Source organism: Meriones unguiculatus, chromosome 7 (genome assembly GCF_030254825.1).
Source record: "Meriones unguiculatus strain TT.TT164.6M chromosome 7, Bangor_MerUng_6.1, whole genome shotgun sequence".
Classification (NCBI taxonomy): domain Eukaryota; kingdom Metazoa; phylum Chordata; class Mammalia; order Rodentia; family Muridae; genus Meriones; species Meriones unguiculatus.
In genome coordinates this window covers 80,357,895-80,377,700 of record NC_083355.1, presented here as the reverse complement: position 1 = coordinate 80,377,700, position 19,806 = coordinate 80,357,895, and the positions used below count along the sequence as shown (strand labels likewise).

General features: G+C 37.2%; 1 protein-coding gene and 1 pseudogene across 1 annotated transcript in view; both read right to left on the bottom strand.

Moving 5' to 3' along the window:
* The window catches only part of Mnat1 (MNAT1 component of CDK activating kinase), a 154,854-nt gene that overhangs the window by 60,389 nt on the left and 74,659 nt on the right, over positions 1-19,806 (bottom strand). The window lies entirely within an intron of this gene.
* On the bottom strand, positions 12,241-15,051 carry LOC132655433 (geranylgeranyl transferase type-2 subunit beta-like; annotated as a pseudogene).

Sequence of the window (19,806 nt, the reverse complement as noted above, 5' to 3'; positions counted from 1 at the left end):
ATTTCTGCTAAAATCAGGAACAAGTCAAGGGTGTACACTTTTTCCACGATTACTCAGTATCATGCTTGGAAACCTGGCTAGAGCAGCTAAACAAGGAAAAAAAAGATACAAAAATAGGAAAGAAACAAGATAAAGTATCCATGTTTACAGATATAACTTTATACATAAAAGATCCTGAAGATGAGACCAGAAAACCTATAAGCATGTTAAAGTGGCAGGATATAAAATTAACATATAAAAATCAGTAGCCTTTCTATATACCAATAACATGTCGAGAGGAAAATCAGAAAAATAACTTCACAGTTGTTTCAAAAAATAGATCTAAAAACAAAATGAAATAAGACTTCTACAATGAAAACTATAAAACACTGAAGAAGGAAATTGAAGAAGACTGTAGAGAATTAAAAGACCTACCATGATCATGGATGGGGGCATCAATATTGTCAAAATGGCTATCTTACCAAAAGCAACCTAACATATTCAATTTAATTTCCAGCAAAATTGCTTTTTCTTTTTTATCATTTGTTTTTCTCACTCTCTCTTTCTGGTTTGTTTTTTTTTTTAAGACAGAGTTTCTTTGTATAGTTCTGGCTATCCTGGAACTTACTCTGTAGACCAGGCTGGGCTTGAACTCTGAGATCCAAGTGCTGGGATTAAATGTGAAAACCCCATAAAAAATTCAATGTCATTCTTTTTAAGCTTCATATTGTTTAAGATTTATTTGTACCTACTAATTATGTGTTATGTTTGTGTCTGTGAACACATGTGAACACAGATGCCCATGGAGTTCAGAAGAGCGTATCAGATCCCCTGGAGCTGGAGTTTCAGGTGATTGTGAACAGCAGCCTGGGATGCTGGGACCCAAACTCTGGTCCTCTGGAAGAGCAATAAATTCTCTTTACCACTGAACTAACTATCTAGTTCCCCAATGCCCAGACAATGAACATAAGCAGAGTGTAGTGTAGTCACCATAAAATATGCAGAGGAATATTGAGGAACATTAAGGAATGAAGTTTTGATAAGTACTACAACATGGATGAACTGCAGGGCAGGATATTATAATACTTTTATATATATAAAATGTCTAGATAGCAACAAAATACACATTAGTAATTGATACAGGGTAGGAGCACTGGATGTGCTGTGACTCCAAACGAGTTTAAGTTACCTTCTTAAAGTAATGAAAATACCCTCAATTTGACTTGCATAAATTGTTGTGACATTCTGTAAACTAAAAATCATTAAATCATAAAATTTAAATGATTTTAAATTTAAATAAGTTATAACACAAGAAAGCTGTATCTTTTAAGAGTTTAAAGCAGTCAAATCAATTTAGTATTTCTACTTTAAAATCCAGGTAGGAGTGTTCAGTAAAGACAGCCAGGAAAATAAAATAAAACCAAGAGAAACTATGCTATCTTCAGATTCAAAGTAATGAACAAAACCAAGAATAAATGAGATTAAAAGAGGAGATGATGTATTAAGAGTGGGGTTGATTCCCAAGTCTTAAAAATACCAATGGGACTCGGAGAGGTGGTTCCAAGGCTAAGAATGCCAAAAGCCCGAGCTTAGTTATCATGAGCCATACCAAGCAGCTGACAACAGCCTGTAACTCTAGCTCAATGTGATCCACTGTCCTCTTCTGGCCTCTGTGGAAACCCTCAATCAAACACATACATACCTAAATACACATACATATGTACATACATATACACACAATAAAATGTAATTTTTTTAAAAAGTAATGCTATCCCTCACTTTCTCTTCTATAAAGTTCAGTGTGTTTGGTTTTATCCTGAGGCCTTTGATGCCTTTGAGTTTTTGCCAGGGTAATAAATACGGATCTATTTGCATTCTTCTACATGCAGACATCCAGTTAGACCAGCACAATTTCTTGAATATGCTTTCCTTTTTCCATTGTATAATTCTGGTTTGTCTTTTGTTTTGTTTTAGTAAAAAATCAGGTGTCCATAGGTATATGAATTTATGTCTGGGTCTTCAATTCAATTTCACTGATCAACATGTCAGTTTTTATGCCAGTACCATGCAGTTTTAATTACTATAGCTTGAAATTAGGGACTGGTTACCTCCAGAAAAGTTCTTTTATTGTACAGGATTATTTTAGCTATCCTGGGATTTTGTTTTTCCACTTCAAGTTGAGAATTATTCTTTCAAGGTCTATAAAGGATTGTGTTGTGATTTTGATGGGGACTGCATTGAATCTGTAGATTGCTTTTTGGTAAGATGGCCATTTTTACTATGTTAACCCTACTGATGGTTGAGCATGGGAGATCTTTCCATCTTCTGATATCTTCTCCAATTACTTTCTTCAAAGACTTGAAGTTCTTGTCATACAGGTCTTTTACTTGCTTGGTTAAAATTACCCCAAGAAATTTTATATTTGTGGCTATTGTGAAACATGCTGTTTCCCTAATTTCCTTCTCAACTTGTTTATTGTTTGTAAGCAGGAGGACTACTGATTTTTTTAAATTTTATCTTGTACCCAGCCACTTTGCTGAAGGTGTTTATCAACGGTAGGAATTCCCTGGTAGAATTTTTAGGGTCACTTCTTGTGGCACCGGCCAACCAATGACTGGTCCAGCTTGAGACCCATGCCATGAAAGGAAGCCCACCCCTGACACTGCCTGAAGGGTCAGGAACCAGAAGCTGAATAGCCCAGAGACCTAGGATAAAACCAAACAAGATTGGTTAAAAAAAAAAAAAAAAAAAAGAACAAAACAGAAACAAATCAACAACAAAAAAACATCAACAAAATGATTCTTAATGATATTACACTATACTATATACATAGAAAAGCCTGACATAATCATTATCAGGGAGGCTTCATTCAGCATGTGATGGAAACAGATGCAGAGACCCACAGACAAACATTAGGAAGAGCCCGAGAAAACCTCAGAAGAGGGGGAGGAAGGATTATAGGAGCCAGAGGAGTCAAGGACACCACAAGAAAACCACACAGAATCAACTAACCTGGGTTCATTGTGGCTCACAGAGACTAAACTGACAATCGAGTAGCCTGCATGGGTAAAACCGAGGCCCTCTGCATATGTTTTGGTTGTGTAGTTTGGTTTTCTTGTGGGACTACTAAGAGTGGGAATAAGGGCTGTTTCTGACTCTTTTGCCTGCTTTTGAGACCCTTTTCCTCCCACAGGGTCACCTCATTCAGCTTAAATAGAAGAGGAGGTGCCTAGTCTTATTGCAACTTGATATTACCATGTTTGACTGATATCCAGGGGAGCTTGGGAAGCCTACCTTTTTCTAAAGGGAAGCAGAGAAAGAGTGGACTGGGGGTTTGAAAATTAAGGAATGAAACAGATGGCTCAAGATTAAAAGCATACTGTTCTTACAGAGGGCCCGGATTTGGTTCCCAGCACCTACACTGGAAGGCTCACAACTGCCTAGTAACTTCTCTGACCTCTGAGAGCACCTGCAAAATCTACATACATATGCATGTATGTAGTTAGACATAATTTTAAAATTAATAAAATCACAAAAATGTTTTTAAAAAACATTGAGTAATTCAAGTACATTTTTTGGCTTTCAAAAAGAAGCACAAAACTGAGACCCTTTCCATTTTTGTTACTGTTGCCATATCATAAAAAATAAGGCTTTTCAGAAAAAAATTCAGTGAGAAGAGCCACCGAAAACCACACAACCTTGAGGGGGTGTTTAATCACTCCCCTTGGAAGAGATGGATAGATGGCCACAAACCATACACTCAACAATATAATTTCTTCCTATTTGCCTGCATACACCATCCAGTTCTCCAGCTTAAAAGCCAAGTATGCAAGCGTTAGGCCCAGAGTTTGGATCCCCAGCACCCATACGAATGCAAGGTGAGTCAGGTGGCCCACACGTATTCCAGCATGTGCAGAACAGAGGCAGGAAATGCCTGGAGGAAGCTGGCTCTGCAGACTAGTCACAACAGTGAACTCGTGGTCAACTGAGAGCCTTGACTAACACGTGGGATAAATTAATCAAGGAAGGTGCTTGACAGCAACTGAAGACCTTTCAACACACTTGCATACATGGACACACGGCCACATAAAACCATTCATGGACATCACATACACGCATATCATGTATGTGTGTAGGTAGATATACAATTCAGCTTCTGCCTTGCAGAGTTTTTATTTCAGTAAATCATAGTATAAGGAACTTGTCTATACTTGCATTTTTTAGGGTTATTTAAATAACTCCGGAAAGAACAAGAGCAATGGAGGGTTCCAAAAGCTTGCTTCTCTTACAATGGTAAATTTATCAAACTGCACAGAATGCAGCTCTGTTATTGAAACTGGGATCCAAAACATTTTGCTCTCTGGGCAATGAGTCTCCTCAATTTTGAGGCTACTTCCAGAGACAGGATCTACAGAAAGCCTCTGGGAAAAATCAAATAAGATTTTCTGTAGTGTTTCTATTCTGGTAAGTGTCCTAATAAATTAAACATGTGAGCATGTATATATGCATATATGAGTTGGTATAAATTTTTTAATGTTTTAAGAGGCAAGCAAACCAAAAGAATATGCCTGGCACAGTCTATAAGCAGCTTGTTTAGAGTTACATTTCTGTGGTAGTTCAGGTATTTTGAATTTATTTTAGGAACAAGCAAAGTAATTTCTGTACTTTGCTGTTCCGGTCACTCTAGGCTGATGTCAGCCTGTCATCACTGTAACAGCTGCACGGTAATAACTTCCTGCTAAAACATCCTATCATGGTCAGAACAATTCATCTCCATCCCTTACAGGCATACAGAAATTACTTTTTCTCATTGTTTTTCAAAATTTATAGTAACTGTCAAAGGACAAATGAAGGGCAGGCATCTAGTAACTATAGACCTATGCCTCTAGAGTTGAATGAGTTGAGGTAAACTCTAAGTCTCACTTTTGTTATCTACTATTGGGTTGGGGAAGACTGGCACACCAAGGTAGCCTGTTAGGAATTAATGATCAGGAAGCAGAAACAAGCCTCTGCCTGTTCATGTATCATAAAAATATGTAGTTTAATATCCAATTTAATATGTTTGGTTCCCATGTATGAAAGAAAGAAAGAAAGAAAGAAAGAAAGAAAGAAAGAAAGAAAGAAAATCACCCAAAGAGAAAAAAACAAGCACTCATTTCTGTACTTCTTCACTAAAATCATCAAATAAGACAAAAGTTTTAGAATGGGTAGACTATAACTTCAAAAATGTTAGTTACTTATTAAATATTCTAATGATGACTTATTCCTAGAATCAGCCTTTATGACCCTTTATCTTTTAAAGTATATTAGCCACGAAACCAAAATGTTTTCTTCTAAAAACATTTTAGCAAAGTAAGAAAGGAGCTCTCATCCTGTATGCACTAAGGCAGTTCATCAGCAAATGATCATATTTTGAAAATATGTCTCAAACCATCAAAAATTCCTAACATCTAGCTGACTTAATATTCTTGTTCATTGTTAGCAATCAAATGATCCTAAAAAGTTATAGTATATTCTTTCTTGGCCAAGACAAGACTGTAAAACTGTTTCTAGCAAATTGGCTCTGAATCCTCACAATCTGTTAATTATAAAAGAATAATTTTGTCAATCAAATCCCATCTGCAACATCCACTCTCAAAACTCATCACTTAGTGGTCAAATACTCTAATAATATCAACTCAACTTTTAGACATTTATTGGAATATACCAATATAAACTACTGCAAAAAAAAAAGTTTCAAAAATAAAAAGTAGCTTATGTAGAATTGAAAGGTTAGATGGCACCTACCTGTAATCTGAGTATTCGGGAAGTGGGATAGGAAGAGGAGAGTGAAACTGCTCACTATGGAGTTCAGGGCTACCAAGGGGAAAAGGGGAAAAGGAAGGACGGAGAGAGGGAGCAAAGGACAGGACCCACGAAATTGATTTACTCTTTTTGTTGTTTTAGGTTTATTTTTCCTTGGGCACTGACAAACAACAAAGCATTGAAAGAACTGATTCTTTCTCTGATGCTTGTCTTACGGCTGGACTATAATTTGTTGCCAGGAGGACATAGCGTCCAGCAAATCATGTCTGTTTCTATAAAAAGACCAGAAAAGAAAAACATCAAGGGAGACTAGCTAGTGAGACAAAAACCTGTTTCCTTAAAAAGACTGTGTTAAATGTTAAACAACAACAACAAAGCCCCCAAAACAAAAACAAAACAAACAAACCAACAACAGAAAACTCACAGTATCTGCTAGAAATTTCAAAATCAGCTTTTTGGGCATACAACATTTTAGATGATTTGCTGCTAGTTCCTGTAAGAGTGATTTTCAAAAAAGAATTGTTATCTTGCCACCAAAAGTGAACTAGTAGGTAACCAATGATAATGACAACTTGTACATATATCTACATTTCTGATTGTAATAAATATAAAATTGATTTATGTAGTTATCTAAATGTGTCACTATTCTGTAAACAAAACAAAAACAAATTTTAGTGAAAACAAAATAAAAAGCTATAAAGATTGAGTCATACATGTTCTATGCCTGGTACTATGCTTGGTACATATTAGGAATGTTTATTTCAAGAATGAACAGGTGTTCTTATAATGGCCCCTTCAATACTCTACCTCATCCTCCCAAATAATGCATGACAAATCTCTTGGTTCTATTTAAGGTCTTTGAACTACAGAATGAATAACTACTGTACAACTTCTTTTGTTGGGTATTATATCACAACAACAAGACAAATGACTAATATCCCTACACAAGCTTGGGGATTTTTTTCTTTTTATAGGTTTTTTGTTTGGTTGGTTGGCTGGTTGGTTGGTTTTGGTTCTTCTAGATTGGGTTTCTCGGTGTAGTTGTGGCTGTCCTAGAACTTGCTTTGTAGACCAGGTTGGCCTTGAACTCACAGATAGCCACTAGCCTTTGCCTCTCAAGTGCTGGATTAAAGGTGTGCATCACTACTGCCTGGCAAGATTTTTTTATTTTATTTTTTTAATGAGCATTGTGTGCATGTCTAGTGGCCACTGAGTCCAAGAAAGGGTGTTGGATCTTATTGAACTGCAGTACACAGATAAATCTTTTTTTGAGGGGGAGGAAGGAGGGGCAGGGTTTCTTGGTGTAACCCTGGCAGTCATAGAAATCACTCTGACCAGGCTGGCCTCAAACTCGAGATCTGCCTGCCTCTGTCTCCCGAGCGCTGGAATTAAAGGCATTTGTTACAAGCCACCATGTAGGTGATGAGAACTGAAGCCAGGTCCTCTGCAAGAAAAGCTAGTGCTCTTAACTGCTAAAGCATCTCTCCAGACCCCCTACCCAGGTTTTAACCCCTTCACTGCCAGAGACACTAAGCACTTACCTATTACAGGAATATTTTAATTCATTTATTAAATATTTAGCAAATGGTAGGCACTGTGCAGCTATAACTTAGCGTGCATCATTAGAACTAACATTACTTTCAAGTATTTATCAGTAGGAACAAATTAATATGCAACAATATGGATTTATTGACATAAACCATAAAGTATAAGGTGCTTATTTATGTATTAATATATAAGTTCTTTTTAAATGAAAGCTACATTAGTTTTCTAAAATGTCATTTGTAGAAAATATTTACAATCCATTTCTGAAAAAGCATTTAGACTTAGGCAAACTACATCTGTACTGAGACAGAAACGCTAAGATATATATATATATATATATATAATATATCTTACATGTTCAGTTTTCTTCGTACAATAAGCGAAAACAATCTCATTTTCAAATAATATATAAACTGATGGCTTTCTTGTTGACCACTACAAATTGTATACACATTCAAATGTGGTCAGAAAGACTGGTTCAACTAAAAAGGATAACTGTTAGCAATGCTGAGATAAAGCACCATCTAGGTAGCTAAGCTGGTCAGCTGCATTCACAGCCCTCACAGAGCTCCGCATGTACTCTATGATTACAGAAGCAACACAAAAGAGTCACGGTGCTTCCGGGTTTTCATCTGAAAGCAGATGTATCACTCAGCTTGCATGCTGGTCCCACAAACATGGAAGCATCTAGACTGTCACACAGTTGGCTTTAGGTTTTGTTTGTTTTAAATCAAGGAGGATAAAACCTAGTTTTATGCTATAGTCTTCCTTTTATTATAAAAAAAAAAAACTGAAGTGAAGAGAGGTATACTTAGTAAAAAAGTAACCTAACGAGCAATGAAAAAACCCTAACTTTCAAGTGCTTCTAAATGTTACAGCTTAGTATTTTAACGCTGTTTCAGTACTGACATGTGACCAGTTGCTAGGACAGGTGCTGTCGCCAATCAGCTGCCTTTGCTGAAACACATTCTACAGATTACCATTTAATCTCCCACCAACAGCAACGGCTGCCAGTTGCTCTGTTATAATCACCACTGAAAATAAACAGAGTCATCAAAACAAGAAAAAGTAATCAGATATAACTTTAGGCAAAACACAGCTCACCTAAGTTCTTCATCTACTTATTTCCCTCTACAGTTTTCTGGAATTCCTTATATTAAACCCACATCTTCCTTTCCTGGCTCTCACCATCTCTCCATGGGCTGTTTCAAAATTGCCTCTTCTAAAAACTGGGAAGATAGATAGATAGATAGATAGATAGATAGACAGACAGACAGACAGATAGACAACAGAATATGATATGATAGACAAACGAATAAACCTAAGATGTTTGGGGCAAAGAGTTACATAGTAATATAATATGGTGTTTTCTTTGCTGCTGTTGTTAAATTCTAACCCCACTGATCATATTAAGATCAGGAAACCTAGAACTTAGTGAAGACATAAACCTTCCCACCTTCTCACGACATCTGGCCTTGCATTGGAACTCATCCACATTCCCCCCCTCTTCCAGTAAAAACCTCCCACCCCTGCACACTTGGTTCTTCCACGAGTATATGCGACCCCACTAAACGCATTCAGAACTACCAAATAAAATAACTTTTCTGCACGGGGAACTTACGATAAAATGACTCTGAAGAACTTTAAAAAGGTCTAGTACACGGCGCTGATGAAGTTACTTCGAATTCATTTGGAAACAGACAGACCTGTACTCAGTGTTTACTTTTATGATCTAGCTGTGCTTTTAATGCCTGAAGTTAGCACAGACTCTTAAACAGCAAGCAACACTGGGTTCAACAGTGTTTTTAAACCCACTTTTATTCGGTTGTACATGCCTGTGACCTCCACTATGACCTCCACAAAGCAGTTGTATGATTTGCCAGTGCAAATCCTCACAGACAAGTTGAACCTGTTCTCTTTGGCACTGAGCCCTTGCGCTGAACACACAGCTGAGATTTATTATAAAAGGGGAACTGAGGGCCATTATTTCACAACATTCATCCTGGACGTACAGCCAAGTATAATCTTTTACAACCTTTGAAGGCTCTTAAATAAATAGATCATCACTTAATTACAAAGTTTCTTATTTGTCACTAATTGCAGGGCATATTAAGATTCATTTTACACTGGGAAAAAAAAGCTAGCACATAAAGCTATGTATAAAGGTTGTGAAAACTAGTCTCAACGCACATTCCAAACAATAGCACTCTAATTCTCAGACCCTAAAACAATTACCTGCCTTGCTGTCCTTACAAGGTAAAAGCAATAAAAATCATTATTAAAATCATTATTAAAAACCTGTGCTTACAGACCTATATATTAAGAAAATGAGATCTGTTTGCTGTTTTTAATCTCACATTACTCATTGGTCTTTCAAAATCAGAAACTTCACAGTCTTGCATGTTTTACTTTTCATTCAGTTCTCCTGTGGGCCTTTCAAAAGCATTTTCTTCTTCATCTTGGGAGCATCCTCAGCAGGCCCCTCCTTAGCTCCTCAGAGTTGATTCCTAGCGACAGGGCGAAGTTTTAAGAAGCATCTCTAATAACAATTGCCACACTGTTTAAATCAATTCTTCAGCACTTGCTTAATTGATCTAGCAAACAGTACTGCCTTGGGAGAGAGGGAGAGAGGGAGGGAAGGAGGGGAGAAAGGAAAAAAGAGAGAAAGAAGGAAAGAGAGAGAGAGAGAAAGAGAGAGAGAGATCACATAACGGAAGAAGTATTCCATCCTGAATGCCAAGTCCAAACTAACCTATCAGCTAGCTGCCTAACAAAGACACGGAAGTACGTTAAGTCAAGTGGCCATGTCCTCACTGAATAGTTCTAATAATCCCATTAACACCAAGCATACAAACTGGAAAAGGTCTGTAATCCTTTCCCAAATATAGTTTTAAATAATTGATTATTAAGCTATTTTGTGGTTTAAAAAAAAAAATCAAAGGATTTATAGAAATTAGGGGTTGAATAGTGAGTAAAATAAGTATATTCATAAACAGTACCAAATATACTTTGTCTTTACTTAAAGAAGAAATATCTTTCATTAAAGTTTGACACTGAGAGTATAATTATACTACCTCAGTTCTTAGGCTATCTCAAGCAGTTCCTATCTACGATGGCCCCCTCTAGAGAATTAATTTAAAAGTTTAGGAGTTTGGACCCTTTGTATTCATCACTAAACCAAAATAACACTTCAGGAATTTTCTAGAAAATTTAGTCTTTCAGAAAATAAAAATTATTGAACTTTTAAGTGTTTTACCGAGTATGTGTGTGTGTGTGTGTGTGTGTGTGTGTGTGACAACAACTGAAGAAAGAGAGGCCATGAATTTGAGAAAGAGCAAGTAGAGGTGGATGGGAGGGACTTGAGAGGAGAAAAGAAAGGGAGAAAATGATGCGATTATATTATGCATTTTATTATAAAAAATTATAATAAAGAATTTAAATGTTTACAGGCATTAATCTTGAAAAATTAAGTATATAAATATATATATGAAAATTATTCACCTGAAACAGTAACAATATGAATCTATACTATACAGAACAACATAAAAATTGATATTCATAAAACAAGACAAACATCTATAAAATGCCTTAAAACCTGGTAAAGTATGTGTGTTCTCATGTATATGCAGGTACACCTCTACATTCATGGCATACATGTGGAGGTCAGAGATCAACCTTGGGTGTCATTCCTCAGGCTCCATCTAACTTGCTCTTTGAAACAAGGTCTCTAGATGGCCTGGAACTCATCCAACAAGCTGGAGGAACAATTTTCTTCCACTGATTTTGATTCTTCACAACACAATAGCTTTATCATCAATATATCTTTTTACCAGTAAGAAAACAAGTATATTGACTACTTGCCTATAGCATCCCATATGACATATACCCTTAAAATAATACATTATTGAAAATATAGGCATACAAGAATCCAAATTAGGGTCCCAACATCCATGTAAAAAGATGGGCATTACACCAGGAAACTCTGACTCCAGCACTGAGGAGGAGCTGGACAGAGAGAAGAAATCCCAAGGACCCTCTGGGCCAAGTCTAGCCCAGTCTAGCTCCAACAGTTAGCTTTAGGTTCAGTCATAGACTATCTTAAAAACTGAGGTGGGGAGCAATAGAGGGAGACACATGACGTATACCCTGACCTTCATATGCACACACACGGCTATATACACCCACATACGTACACAGAGAGAGAGAGAGAGACAGAGACGGACAGAGAGATAGACAGACAGTCCTCCTCCCCTATCCCATGATATATACACTGACCTTCATATGCACACACATGGGTATACACACACATACACAGAAAAAGAGACACAGACAGACAGACAGACAGAGACAGAGATAGGGGAGGGGGCTATGCAACCCAAAAAGTTATCCTGTATCTTGAACTGTATGTTTTGAACAAGAATGAACAGATTTTTGAACAAGAATGAACAGGGATTTTTATTAAGTCTCAGTTTTGCTTATAAATATGTTTAAGAAATCAAATAAAACATAAAGGATGCAGCAGAGTCAAAATGTCTACAAAATGCCCTTTATTATCACTGCTCCATCATCATGATCTACATCATGAGGAGGTGGATCACTCCTATCACATCCACTGTCATTCAATATTCCACCACATAGAATCACTGCAGACATTCCTCAGCATATCAAATGTACCCTTTACAGAATCCTTGTAGGCTGACATGGTGTTGCAGGCTTACAGCATCTCCAGTGTGGAGATGAGAGGAGAGGATAGAGAATTCAAAGCCAATCTGGGTTACATACTGCCTGGACAGTCTGGGCAACACAGTGAAATCCTATCATGGCCCCTGCCAAGAAAAGGGGGAGGGGAGGGAAATCTGTCTATAATTAAGTTAAAATTCAAAACATCTTCCTATAGAAATAACATTCTTAATGATGGTGCATCCCAGACTGACAACATACAAAGTACATTAACAACTTTTAATTTAGTCTGGGGCTCTGGGAACAATACAGGAGGGAAACCAAAAGAAACCCTTGTCCTTTGTATTCTCATCTAGCACCTAGTGCCTATCCCAGGCACTGTATATCCCCACAACAGGATACCCCTAAATTCCTAAGAAGAAACTTGCCCTTCTGGCCACTGCGAATCCTATTATGCTCCCTGATCTTAAGCCATGACCTGAATTTATCACAATAAAAACTCTCTGACTTCAGTAAGGTGTTAGAAGGAGAAATGGAATTGGATGGTTTTACTTGGTAAACATCTGGGATTTGTTATTTCATTATTGATATTTTTAAAGGCATTTGTGAAATAATTTTAAGCAATATGTAAAGTAGTTCTTTGAAAAACAGACTAATGATTACTTACTTATTTTCTGTCTTGCTTGATATTTGTGTATTTTAATTGTCCACAAAGATTACCTATGTACTTTTTATCTTACACACTCCTATTAAAGAAGACAAAGACCAACACTTCACAGTGGCTAATGAGCAGGGTTGGATACCCTATGATAGGAGATTGGAAGAGTACAGAAACCCAGGGTTAACAGGTCTAGAAATAATGAAATTCAAGGACTCTCAGAACTAGAAAGGCTAGGAAAGACTGTCTCCAATCTTACTGACCTCTCAATTTCTGATTCTCTCTTCAATGTCCTTTCACATATCTAAATACTACCAACAGAGCAACAGGGCATTCAAACAGTCTACAGGCAGGTTCCCTCTCTGTCTCCAAACAAATCTATTAAGTACATTTTAGGGCCCGGCAATTGAAGGCACCAGTCCCCAAAGCAAAACAAAATCCCCTTCAACAGTCAGAGACAAAAATCTATGTGACACAGATAAAATGCTATCCACATCTAATTAAGGTATAAAACCACAGTGTCTCACAAAAGCAGACCTAGATTTCCTGTATCGTAAGGTATGATTTTTACAGCAGATACACGTGTCCTTGCACTGGCATCAATCACCACTGTCACACAAAGGACAAGAGAACGAATGCTTATGAAAATTCCCTAACTACAGTATTTTCACTCAACAAAACAAGGCTGTTTCTAAAACGCAAGTCTGTCGGAGGTTTTGACATACTTTGAATTCTGGTTTTTTTGTTTACAGAAATTCTAATGAATTGCCAGATTAATGTCAGTCTCATTATGCATTTAACTACACCATATCTGCTTAGCAGAAAGTCCCACAAAATATTTAAAAGGAACAGGATAACTTTTAGAGTTCCAGTTATCTATAAAATGTGATTTTTATATCATCCTTTGAATGACTTATAAACTCACTAATAGTGTATAGAAGACTGTGACATTATTTACAGTTAGTCTATTTACACCTTAGAGAAAGAGTTCTGCCTCTCCTTCCTTCTCGAAAGGGCTGAAAATTCCGGCAGATTCTATTTCCAAGTGTCTTTTTCTTTTTAACATTATGCACCTTTTAAATCATGAGTGTAACTCACTTGTATCAGTTAGCACTCTGTTAACAAAAATTATTTTCCATCACTATTGTTCCAGGTCAACAGGAGACACCAGTCAAACACTACCTCTTTTTCAGTCTGCTGTTATAAAAACATCAAAAACATAAACTTCAGGTACAGACAAGAACACTGCAGAAGATCTAAATAGGTATTTTACAATAGTCACAATTACATAATTTATCTCTAAGTCAGCATGATATACAAAATATTAGCAGTAGTCACCTCTAGGTTTGACAGCGCTTCAAATACAGCAGTGTTAGATTACAGCAGCATATACTATGCATCTTTCCACCTCTGAACATAGCTCAGAAGTGTAGCCTCTCCACCCACTGGGACACTTCAGGCATTCAAAAGACAAGACTAACAGGTTTACTCCTCCAGTACAGCAATGACAAATAAGGTATGAAAAGGATCCACCGCACCTCCAGGCCTGTTGGCAAAACCTCCAGGCTCTTCACCATGACACTCAAACATGAAACTGCACAGCTTTTCTTTATCAATGCAATGAAGCCTCCTGATTATCTTTAGGGAGGCCAAAATCCACCATGAGTAGCATACAGCTGGCAACTTCTCCAGTCTTCCACCGAGTCCATCTGAGGACAACTGCTATTCTCAAAAACCACCAACCAAAAAGGTCAGAATTCACTTGGTACAACTGACTAATCATCACCAAGAATCATGTGCAACAACAGAGCTGTCCAGCACAAGCCCGCTCAAGTCAATCATGAAAGTTGATACAAGAGAAAACAAACTCAATCACCTTTCCCACATTCATAGCATCAAGGGTGCCCAAGAGAGTCAAAGTTGCCACCACAGAAAATGAGAATCTTTATCACTTTCTCCCTAAATACCTTCTGTAGACTCTGAACATACTCCACTTTATCTTTTATATCAGTAACATTATTACTGATATAAAATCTGGACAGCACTAAGAGTATACAGATGTGAACCATGTCCAGTGCTTGCTCCCCGACACTCATGTTAACATGACTCGATACATGTCAATATTACTTCTCTGTTCATGAGATAATAAGCTGTCCCATAAGATCCATCACTGTCAGGGCCCAGGCGATGCCACTCACTCTGCAATACATGCACAAGTATTCACAACCATCTTTCTTCGAGCCACAAGAAGCAATACACTCAGCATGTTACTGCAGTAGCAGGGTGTCAGGTGCCTCTGACTTGATAGTGACATCTTCTGCAGTAAACCCACGCTGGACCCCTAAAAGCCCTATATTCAAGTAAGAGGGATCTTCTGCATGGAGTTATTCGCCTAATCATTCTCTTGCTTTGACATCTTTGTTGTTAGTTTCTTTAGTTTCTAAAAGGTTAAAATTTATGGAAAAATAGTTAAGTTAAATATGGGAAACAGTTTACCTTGTAATTGACAACATCTAAGACCATTTAAGGATGCTCTCTAAGCATTTTCAGCATGTTATTTTAGTCCCATAAATAGCACCTTGCAGTGTATGTAAAGATGACCAAGGATATCTGTCCAAGTCCTGCAGGCATTAACCAGAATACGAACCCATTCAATGTGACACTGAAGCCCTTACAGCCATCATAACTCTGTCTTTTATAAACGGGGCTTAGGGTGCATATACCACTAAATCAGAATAAAAGGTGACCATAATTATGCTCCCCTACTTCCCGTTCTTGACTCAAATGTTCCTATGAGAAAAGTACAATTCATTACCACATAGGACACAAGGAACTAGCTTGATAACTAACCTTTGAGAAAAGGGTGGTGGAACTTTTCTAGAACTCAAAATAGCCAAGAAAATGTGTGCAACATCACTTACCATTTCAAGGAACACAGATCATGGGTCAGAAATTTTAATTACATCTGTGCCTATGAGCTTTAAACTAAAATTAGCAATTATGGAAATTAAAAATTATTTTACAGAGCCTTGTCTACGCCAATAATCTTCATTCAAAAGAGTTAGGTTTGGCACAGCTCTGCAGGCCCTACAGCCACACATAATAACGTTGTTCAAGGAGGGATGGTCCTGGATCAAGTCTTTGTCACCTCTCTCAAACTTAACATGTTCAACACAAGAGACATTCTGCTAAAATAAAACATAACTAAACAAACAATCTACATGCTTGTGCTTTTACTGTATCTTATGCTTAGTGAGTATATTAGTAGGTAACAAGGGGTGACTAATAATAGCTATATTACAAATAGGCATGGAAATGTATTCAACACTAGAACATGTTCTTTAGTCTTAAAACCTATGAACACAGTTAACATAGAAAAAAATCAAGGAACACAGGTAATTGCAAAAACCTCACTACATTGACTTTAGGTGTATATGTTGTTTCTTCCCATTAATAACATTCATTTTTATAGCAGAAGACTATGAGTGCCAAGAAAATATTAAATAAATCTATCATTTATTTATATTAACTGTACCACCTAATTTAAATTCATGCTTCCGATGCTCCAAATATATTATAAAAAATGTGATTTGAAAGAGTAAATTTGTCTACTTATGACAAAGGAAGACCAGAAATGAAATGTCCCAACAATCTGATTGTGTTTCTGTTACATGAGTGATTTACGGTTGAGGAGCACACAATTCTCAAATGTGCAAAGTATTTCCATATGCTGAGGACAAGAACTAGCCAAACCAAACCAGGCTGTAGAAATTTGTTGTTTTATTTCCCTGCCATGTGCCACCCCCCTTCTTGCCTTTGCCTGCCTATTGTTCATAGTTACACTTTTCAAGAAATAAGGCAGCAAATCAAATCTCCATCTGGGAACTGGAGTTCTGGATATTACATGGCAATGACATTGTCCGTGGAAGTGTTTATTGACATAAACGCCTGAAGAGAATATGCATTTCCTAATGCAATGCTAAATGTACTGTGATATCTCTTACTAGTATTTAAAATCATCATTAAGTATTCATTAAAAAGAAAATGAAGATCACATAGACTTTCAAGAAAAGCTAATACCTCTGATCATTATGAACCTTATTTTTATGTTTTATACCTTGTGATGATAAGCTTTATTTTTATCTGACATATATATAATGACTCCATGAGTTCAAAATACTGTAAGGAAGAAAAAAGGAAAAAAGAGAATTCAAGCACTAGTACGAACTGCTTTCAAAATATGAGCTAAAACAGCATGTGCTGAAACAGAAACTTCACATAGTATTTCCATTTCTCACAGGTAAAGATGTTGAGCTATTCCTCCTCAAAGAGATATTATGGAATCAAACAAATATGAAAACTTAAAGGAAAAGGCAACCAAATAAGATGAATTTAGTCTCCAAGTCTGAATATAATGAAACTTTAAATTGCCTGTTTGCACTGAAGCCTCAGACACATGACAGAACCATAGAAGCTGAAGCCCTAGTGGACCTACGGACACACTTCATTAACATGCACTCAAAAAATCTGTAATGAAAATTGACAGGGCTGGAAAGATGGCTCAGTGATTAAAAGCACTGACTGCTTTTCCAGAGGACCCAGGTTCTTTTCCCAGCCCAAACGGTGGCTCACACCTGGTAGAATACGTTCCAGGAAGCTATGTGAGGGGAGTTCTGAGAGCTTGTGAGAAAACTGCAAGCAAACAAGAGGGCTGTAACCTCTGTTCCTCCAGAACACGGTTTGTTCTTGGAATGTACTTTCACACCCTCCCAACAGGTGTATCAGACAGGAGTGAGTTTACTCCAAATTATCCATTATTACTAGTTATTGTTATTTGTTTATTTGCATTTTAGGAGAAAAAAAACGTGGTTTTGCTACATGTGGCTTATTCTTGTACTGTATACCTTATTCAGGACTAAACAACTGAAAATGAAATCTGAAATAATTCCTTGAAGACAATATCTAAAACATGAAATACATGGGAACAGATGTGTCAATAAGTCTTAAGACATACCACTCAAAACTATAAAATACATCTGAGATAAAGAGACTTCCATTGCAGAAGTATCAGCTTGCCCCAATAGAGAAAAAAGAAAGAAAAGAGAAGGGGAAAACAGCTGACACAAAGCTAGAAATAACGGAGGTGGTGGATGTCAGAAAAGAGCGTTAGTAGAGACAATGTGTGTTTGTTGGTTGTTTAGAGGTTTCTGACTGGGATCTCACTTTGGCTGGGCTCATCGTGTAGCTGAGTCAGACTTCAGACTCACCACGACTCTCCTACATCAGCCTCTGAAGGCACTGGGTACAGGCCTGGGCTCCCTTGCCTAGCTGGTATAGCTAATGAAAATACGTTACATATTCAACATGCTCAAGAAGATGGTGTGGGGAAAAAAAAAGCAAATACAAGAAGAAAAATAAAAAAGCAAATACCCAAACAGAATATTCCATGGATAAAAACATATACTTCACAAAATAAAAAAGAAAGTGGCACATCCTTTAATCTTAGCACTCTGGGGGGGGGGTGCGGAGGGAGCGTCTGTGAGTCAGCTAGGGCTCTATAGAAAGACCCTCTCTCAAACACGAGAGGGAAGGAGGGAGAAATAAAAAGCATACAGCTGGGTAAGAATATCAGGCAGTATGAGAGAAAAACAATCAGTGAATCTGAGAACACAGGAATAGCAGCTCCCAAAGCACATACAAGAAATGATTAGAAAAACATAATGGACAAGGCATCAACTATTAAGAAAAATAACTTATAGGCAATTAAAACTGCATAGTAAGGTGAAGAGAAAGAACAGCAGAGTTATACAAAGAAATAAAACCTAATTTTCCCAATCTGACAGAATTTTTCAATAGACAAATCATACAGAGAGAAAAATAAGTAAGACATCATCAGAAAGGAACTATAAACCAAGCAGCAGGAAGACTTTTACAAAACAATGTACCCAACAGCTAGAGAACACACATTCTTCTCTTCAGTAGACGGAACATTCTTATATTAGGCCACACAACAAAGTCTCAACAAATTCTAAGCAATGAAAACCACATCATGTATGTATCTTCCCTAATAAATAATCAAGGTAACTTCAAAACCTGTGCAAAGACACCAAAGCTAAGCAATGTGCTCCTGAGGACAATGAACCAATGGAAAGAATAAAGAAAACTTTACAGCTATTGAAATAAATGAAAACAGAAATGCAACATACAGATATCTATGAAATATAGCAAAAAGCCACACTAACCAATAAGCTTGAGGTAAGGTAAGAAGTGCCTATTAAAAAAATCCAGAAAAAAAAAACTCAAAAAACTTTTTAAAAAAACTAGTTATGTAAGTAGATCATGGTAGCACACACCTTAATCCTAGCTCTCTGGAGGCAGAGGCGGGGGTATCTCTGAGTTCAAAGTCAGCCTGGTCTACAGGGCAAGTTCCAAGACAGCCAGGGCTACACAGAGAAACCTAGTCTCAAAAAAACAAAACAAAACAAACAAACAACAAAAACAAAACTAATAATTAAAAATACAAGTAAGGAATTAGAAAGGCAAAACCAAACACGAAACTGATGGCATATATAGAGAGGGAAAAAACATCTTCAATCTATCTATCCAGCAAGAGATTAATATCTGTACTGTAATGGAAAAACAGCAGTAAATGATATGATTAGAAATGAGGAGATGATACAGATATTTCTTTAAGATATACAAATAACTAACAAGTAAATGAAAAGTGCTCAGCAGCACCAACCAACAGGCACACAGGTCAAAACCACCATGAGATGCTTGCGTTTCCTTACAGAGCAGCTATCACCAAATGACAACCACTGGGCAGGCACAAAGAAGGCAGCTCCCAGACAACTGGTGAGGGTATAACCCAGCACAGCACTCCCAAAAGCACGAGGAAAGTTCCTCAAAATACTACAAACATAACTACTAATTGACACAGCAATTAAGTCTACTTCCCGATAAATATCCAAAGGTAAGAAGATAACCATGTCAAAGAGGTTTCTGCTAGCCAGGTGTGGTGGCACATGCCTTTAGTTCTAGCACTCAGGGAGACAGAGGCAGGTGGATCTCTGAGTTCAAGGCCAGCCTGGTCTACAGAGTGTGTTCCAGGTCAGCCAAGGCTACACAGAAAAACCCTG